Source organism: Montipora foliosa, chromosome 2 (genome assembly GCF_036669935.1).
Source record: "Montipora foliosa isolate CH-2021 chromosome 2, ASM3666993v2, whole genome shotgun sequence".
Taxonomy (NCBI): domain Eukaryota; kingdom Metazoa; phylum Cnidaria; class Anthozoa; order Scleractinia; family Acroporidae; genus Montipora; species Montipora foliosa.
The window spans coordinates 45,050,314-45,057,813 of record NC_090870.1 but is presented as its reverse complement, the minus strand read 5'-3'; positions in this window follow the sequence as shown (position 1 = coordinate 45,057,813).

Sequence of the window (7,500 nt, the reverse complement as noted above, 5' to 3'; positions counted from 1 at the left end):
CCATTTCCCTTAGGACTTCGAAGTAGCGGGGTTCGACTGAATTACTTAATGTCTTTTTAAAGGAGCTTCTTCACGGATGAAGCATCGTAAAAAAAAAATGGTCGTAAATTATCTGTCTTAATCTTTCTCAGTCGAAACCATCCTTATTTATTTTCCGTTTATCATCATTTCTTTGGTCAACCTTGGGAACATTTATTTTGAGGTTTCCATTAATGTTAAAGATATTTTCTACATCTGAATGACTGAAATTATTGTGACAGCTTCTTTAAGCCATAACTCTTAAAACGTACACGGTTTAGTACCCCAGTATTGAAAGTACGTCAAAAATAGCCATTTGTTTGGGTAGTCACCAAAAATTAACCCCTCACTCCAAGAATCAAAATTCAGATCTTAGTTTCTATGCATTTATTTTGATATTGGTCTGGAAAATCTCTTGTTGAATCATTCATCAATAGCTGTTTTCGTAGCTCTTGAGGGTAAAAGGCATAATTAATCATTTCAAGTCGATGACAGTTTAGCCGTTTTCACACTAAACCTTAATTTTATCCGGCTTATTTTATTCATATTAATTGAACTGCTACCTCGCAACGCAACGTACAGAGATATTCCCAGAGCTATGTGCATTATGTACTCTCTAAGTATGGCAGCTGTGTCTTGGTGTATGCAGGCTATACTATTTGTCCGTCAGACACTATCCTGCGAAAACATCCGTTTCCGAGGGTGGTAAAGGGGGACGGGCGTATTGATCACGTTTCATGTTAAATGAAATGGCCGTTTCACATTTCACGGACAATAAATTCGGCATTTCACGTTTCATGAGGAAAAAAAAACGTTTTTATACGATCAGTTTTTCTTACTTTGGTTAAGAACTACAGACAAAGAAAAGCAGTTCGATGTCCCGGCACCATTATCCCACCTCTTGTTCTTGGTGCTGTGAAAAGGAAACCGAGTTCTTTGTTTAGAAGTTAGGGCTTGGCACCATTTTCTTGTAATACAGAGTCGTCATCAGAGGAGTCGTCATTGTATTCAGAGAGCTGGCCTGCTTCAGAAACTCCAGATGAAGATCCATCTTTTCTTTCATCATCTGGTGGCACTTCACTGTCTTCATTTTGCGCAAAATCCAATCGCTCTCCTCCATGGAGACCAGTCTCATACATGTTAAGGGGAAGGGTTCCAACCTTGAACTTAGTGGTTTCTTGCCTAACTGTGCGTTGTCTTACGCATATGCCATGGTCATGCTGCCCATTTTTTCATCACTGAGGTCTTGATCATTTGGATGCACGTATGGATGATTTTGTTGCTTCAACTTGGGAAAATCTTACAGCTCGATTTGTGATGATGGAACAGGATAAGAAGATGTTGGGTGTGTAAAGTAAAATACCGACCATTGCGTCATTAAAAATAACATGATTGAAAACCACAGCTCATGGTGAATTAAATCCCCCATTCTCGTTCCACAGATAAGTATTCTCAAAAATCACGGCTCACGTTGATTACCAAAACCACGTTTCACGAGAAAAAGAAAGGTGATTTCACAATTCAGGGGGAATAAAACAAGCAATAGCCCTTTTTACAGTTCTCGGCGCCATAATTAACCCCAGGTCTATGCACATTAACTTTGCTCCCTTGTAATAAGAGTTTTCCAAGACAATTTCTTTTTTTCAATTTCTTCTACATTTGGTCTGGACTCCCCCATCAAATATCGAATTGTACATCCTTAATCAGGCCTTGGGGAAGGAGCACTCCCGCGTAATCAGGTCTTATTTATTATTTAGCTTCGCCTAACTGGAATACAATATAAATATATAGGTAAAAATAGAAAAAATAATACAAGGAGAAAAAAAAAAAAATTATTAGGCGGGGAGACCACTACAGCATAGTCAATTACAGTGGATCCCTCGTTAATTATTTATATAAAAATACTTAATAATTAAAGCTACTAATATGTAAGCATGAAACTTGAGAGGAAACAAAGCGGAAGTCCAAATTGCTAGAAGCAGCACGTTAGCGGGCATAGGAGAGACCTCGCTGTGTGACACCTAGGACAGATTGTTCTCCAGGTTCTAATGTCGTCAATGTCGTACAAGTTCAGAGCCTTTTTATAATATTTAAGTAATAAACTTTTAAATGAAGCTAGAGAGATGTGCCTTGTGCGTAGCTCAGCGGGAAGAACATTCCATGCGCGGCACGCGCGTATGAAAAATGAACGTTGATAGGTAACAGTTCTACGTCGGTTAGGAATATAAGTAATAGCGCTGCTGCTCGATGTCCTAGTAGATCTCGCAAATTGTCTAGTTACAGGTAAAGCTTCACTGTCTACGAAAACTAAGTTATTAACAGCTTTGTAGAAAAAAACCATGTCCAAATATTCATGCCAGTATGAGATGGGTAACAGATTTGTTAGTTGGAGGCGGGTCTTATAGGTTACATCACAGCGGAAAGGGAGCTTCAAAATTAGTTTTGTTGCACGGCGCTGCACGTTTTCAACTCGTTTAAGTAGGCCAATAGACTGTGGTGACCATACTTGGGTTGCGTAGCCGAGATGGCATCGGACGATAGAAAGGTAGAGTGTGCGACGCGTTTGGGTGCTTTGGATGTACCTAGAAACTCGACGCACAAACCCAATGAGTTTGTTGGCTTTCGCACACTGTTCAGTTACTTGTTTGTCCGAGTTGAGGTTGCGTGACACCCACACACCGAGGTCTTTCTCTGTATCGCAAGATTCCAAAGCCGTTTCCTTGAGAGTATAGGTAGGCTGTACAGATGATTTTTTGCGGGTGATGCACTGGTATTTGCACTTGGACTGATTAAATATGAGCCCGGATGATTCAGACCAACTGACAAGATCGTTAAGGTCAGATTGCAAGGCGTTACAGTCTGTGATGGAATCAATACTCTTGAAAATCTTGGTATCATCGGCATAACAGGCTACTCTCGATGTTTTAACAGCGTTTGGTAGATCGTCCACAAACAGCAGAAACAATATCGGTCCTAATAGGGACCCTTGCGGTACCCCGGATGTAACCGGCAATTCTCGGGAAGTAGCTCCGAGAACTGTAACCTGTTGCTTGCGCCCCTGTAAATATGAACGAAACCAGTCGTGAAGTTTGCAGTAATGCCGTATTGGTGCAACCTCCCAAGTAGCTTGGTATGATCCACTTTGTCGAATGCTTTACTCATGCCAAGATATATAATGTCTATTTGTTTACCGGCGTCGAGTTGACCGCCAATGTAATGCAAGACACTAGTGAGCTGAGTCACACAAGATCTACCGGCTAAAAAGCCATGTTGTTCGCGGCTGATGAAGTGGGATGTATAATTCCGTAAACCTGCCAGAACACAGCGCTCGAGGACTTTGGAGACGACAGGGAGAAGAGAGATAGGGCGATAATTCTCCACAAAGTCTCTTTTTCCTTTCTTGAAAATCGGTACTATGTTCGCGAGTTTCCAATCTTCTGGAAAGATGCCGAGTCGCAAAGATTTGTTGAATAACATGGTCAGGGACGGTGCGATCTGGTCAGCGGTTTCCTTCAGCAGGCGCCCTGGAATTCCATCGGATCCAGTTGCTTTGTTTATATCAAGCTGTTTGAGAGTTGCCAAAACCATTTCCACCGGGATCTCTAGCTCATTTAGTGTGGGATGTGAGGGTGTGGAAGGTACTGATAGAGAGTGGACCTCTGAGGGGGCAGTGAAGACCGACACAAAGTAAGAGTTAAACAACTCGGCGATCTGTTGAGACGTTGATGCTTGAGAACTCTGCTGAGCGTCATCGCCAGAGTTCATCGTTTCAGGGAAGCTCCGCATTCTGTTCTTGAGCTTGAGAAAGGACCAAAAGCGTTTAGGCTGCCGCGCGAGATCTGAATCGAGGGAGCTGAAGTAAGTCTCACGGCTCTCACGTATAAGAGACTTGGCCTTTGCTCGTAATTCGCGATACTTCTGTTGTTGATGGTCAGTAGGAGAGCAGCCTCCTTTTTCCGCAGAGCGTGGATGATTTCACTCGTGATCCAAGGCGGGGTGTTTTTTCCTTTAATCTTTTTGGTTGGAATAAAATCCGAGAATGCGCTCATAAATGCGTCCTTCCAAAAAGTCCAGTCAGAGTTGATGTCGTCGCTGTCTTGAATAAGATTGCATAAATTCAGGGCTTCAAGAGCTCCTCTGAGACCGTCAAAGAGTCCATTACGATAGTCGTACACTGTTCTTTTTACTCTATGGGTAGCTTTAGTAGAGGCGTGAAATTCAAAGGACACCGTGCCATGGTCCGTAAACACGTCCGATTCTTTTGGACTGAGCACCTCGCGTACGCGAACACGGTCCGGCACATTCGTAATTACAAGATCTAACACCCTGTCACGGCGGGTGGGAATAAAGTTTAATTGTGTTAAAAAATGGTCGTTAAGAATTTCTAAGAACGCCACCTCTTTTGTGCCTCTGGTGTTTTCTAGCGAGTCCCAAGAGATCTTGGACAGGTTCAGGTCGCCACCTATTACCATATTCTCATAGGTTTCAGAAGCATGGTCAAGAAAAATATTAAATTTTTCCAACCAGCAGCCTGTATCATCTTTGGGATCTGGCCAATAAATCGAGCAAAACAGAACTTTCTTATTGCAAAAAGTAGTCATCTCAGCGCACACAAGCTCTAAGTCCTCCAAGTTTTCTGAGTCCGGCAAATATTCCCGCGTTGATTTGAAGGAGTTGGCTTTGGCAGCAATAAGAATGCCACCACCATTACGATCCTTACGGTCTTTCCTATAGACAATAAAGTCAGAAAGCGGGAAAAGTTCTTGGTCGAGGATGTTAGCATTCAGCCAGGTTTCACTGATTAATACGATGTCGGCGTGTTCGGAACAGACTAGATCTTGAACCCGATCTAAATTGCTCACTCTTGAAGTCCCAACTTTATGTTGCAATTTCATGCTTCTGGCGTTAATCACAAGGCCTTTTAACGGGACACTAGGACCTCCAAACTGCGTTCTCTTTGTGATTGTAGGTCCAGGCTGGCTAATAATATCGCCACAGAGCAGCAACAAGCCGATAATGAAGCCGCTAGAGCTGTAAAAGTAGCGGTGGCGAGTCGGCACGAAGCGATTGTTTCCACTCGTGGCCGAAGGTTGATAAATCGAAGGTTTAAAATATTTCCATGCCGCGAACTCGAATCCCTCTACAGACCTCCTCACAAACGCGATATCATTCTTCATCGATTTAAGGATGATTAATTGCGCATAAAAGACCAGGAACAGTAAGGCAACGGAGAAACCTACGGAGCATACGTGTATACGTCCAGCCGCCATCTTGTCGTTTTTGACCATTGAAGATTCTAGCTAATTCAATTTAAGTTCACATGTGCTTTTTATACATATATGTAGGTGTTGCTGTCTGGAGAGATGGCCCACAGAGTAATATGGGGGAGATTTGTTAACTTGAAGGGAGGTCAAGGGAACAACATTTCATGTGATGCTGCACAAGAGATCTGCAATAGAATGAGCAAGACAATTGCGAAGGGCATGGGGGCAAACAAAACCACTAAAGGTGTCCTCAGGGCCTCAAAGGCAGCTGCTGGAATAAAGACCATCATAGCTGGCTTTGACCAAGAGGCTAACATCCACAAGCAAACAAGCAAACACTCGACTGTGAGTGCAGATAGAGATGAGATGCAAATGATCAATGACTTGCGTGGGCTACGTCCATTCCGAACTGTCCCCAACAGGCACCATGCTCATTTCCAAGACATGCCGATCTCTATCCTAGAGATACTAAATATAGACAGGTTCTGTTTGTGGCTCACAAAGCACAAGAAACAGATAAGCATGGGCTTTCAAGCCTAATAATTATTGGTACATGTAGGATTACTAGCTTCTCATAATTTGTGTTACAATAATAAGAGCTCCTAAAAGCAAATACAAGTAAATCGCATAACAGTGTTGATATTACATGACTTTATTTTGAATTGGTTGGAAACAAGAAAATTATAATGACTATGATTTTAATTGGTTGGAAACAAGATATAAACCATGTCAGTGGAACAGGTCTGGAAAGAACTAAGATTTTGTTCTTTTGTTTTATGGCCATTAATTATTTCGGATCCGGTATATTAAAGTCTACCCAGATAACAGTTCTCCTATTCATCGAAGAGTACCCTGAAAGTACTTCAGCATAGTTGAGGAAAATCACTTAAACAGGTTTTTTATATACTTAATACAGACCTTAAGAATGACGTTTACGACAGACGGCACTGAACGGCAAAAATTAATTCTGATTTTGCTCTTTTCTATATAACTTGAGTAAAGCTTGTAGAATAATAGGCTGAAATCAGACTGCAAAAAGTTCAGTTTTGGCCGTTTGCCGTAAACGGCCTTCTCAAGGTCTCCATTGAGTTATTCAAGACTGTTTTCCATCGCATCCAAACAAGGTTACAGCCCGGTTACAGTTAACCCGGAGTGAAAACTGTGAGCATTATTCGCAAGGACGACTGAGAATCTGAAAGTTCTCAGTACTTTCGATGAAAGTATAACACTTACTCTAAGAAAGTCTACATGGAAACGTCGCGTACTATTAATTACCACTAAAAACTAGAAAGCTAAAATGAACGGATAGCGTTCCAGCTTGTTGGCGAAATCCGGCCATATATCCAAGAAAAATGTGCTTGACAGAGAATGAACTCAGCGAGATTTGCAAGAAAATGTAATAAAAAATGGTTTACCATGCGATCGAGGAGGAGCTTAATTTCTTGTGAAATGAGTTGAACTACGGCCAGAAGTCGCCTCTCCCGGAACTTTTTTGGTGTCCTTCCGCCATGTGTATGTAGAAGTTCAATAGTTTGGATATCCTGTGGCTCCTTAGTCATGTGACCTTTGCAGCCTCCACCACCACCAGGGTCTTCGACCCAGCAAACGCCATCTTGAAAAATACCCAGACGACACTGGGAACGTGGTTGATACTGACGGTACACAGCTCCTGAAGGCGGCGTGGCGTGGGCCGAGTGACGTGCGTTTCTCAAAAGTCGCGAGAACTTTTCGGTCCCGAAAACATTTCGGGGCGCTTTTCGGTTATTTTTTCCGGTCCCAAACAATTTCTCAGACAAACATCATCATCATCATCATTATCATCGAAAAACAGAGAGTATGTGGACCCTATATATAGCTTTACGTAAGTCCGAGAGCGTACAGGCGCTTATTGGCTTTCTTGAAAACATAACCAGTGTGTATTTGATGACTGAGCCCATTAATTGTGGTGCGTTAAGTGGGGCAGGCTGGTTCTGCAGTAAATTGATTACCATTTCCCGGGACTTCTTAGGTTTGAGGCGCATCACACGTTCGGCCGCGAACCGAGAAACGTGGCTCGCTACACATGGCAAATAGCTTGGCGAGCACCAAGGGATGATCTCAACAACAGTAGCATCATTAACATACTTTTAAAACACGATACGGCCAGGAGCTCGGCAACCTATCTAACAGTTTTGCGAACAGCAGTGGAGCGAGCCTGGTGGCCTGCAGTATTCCCCCG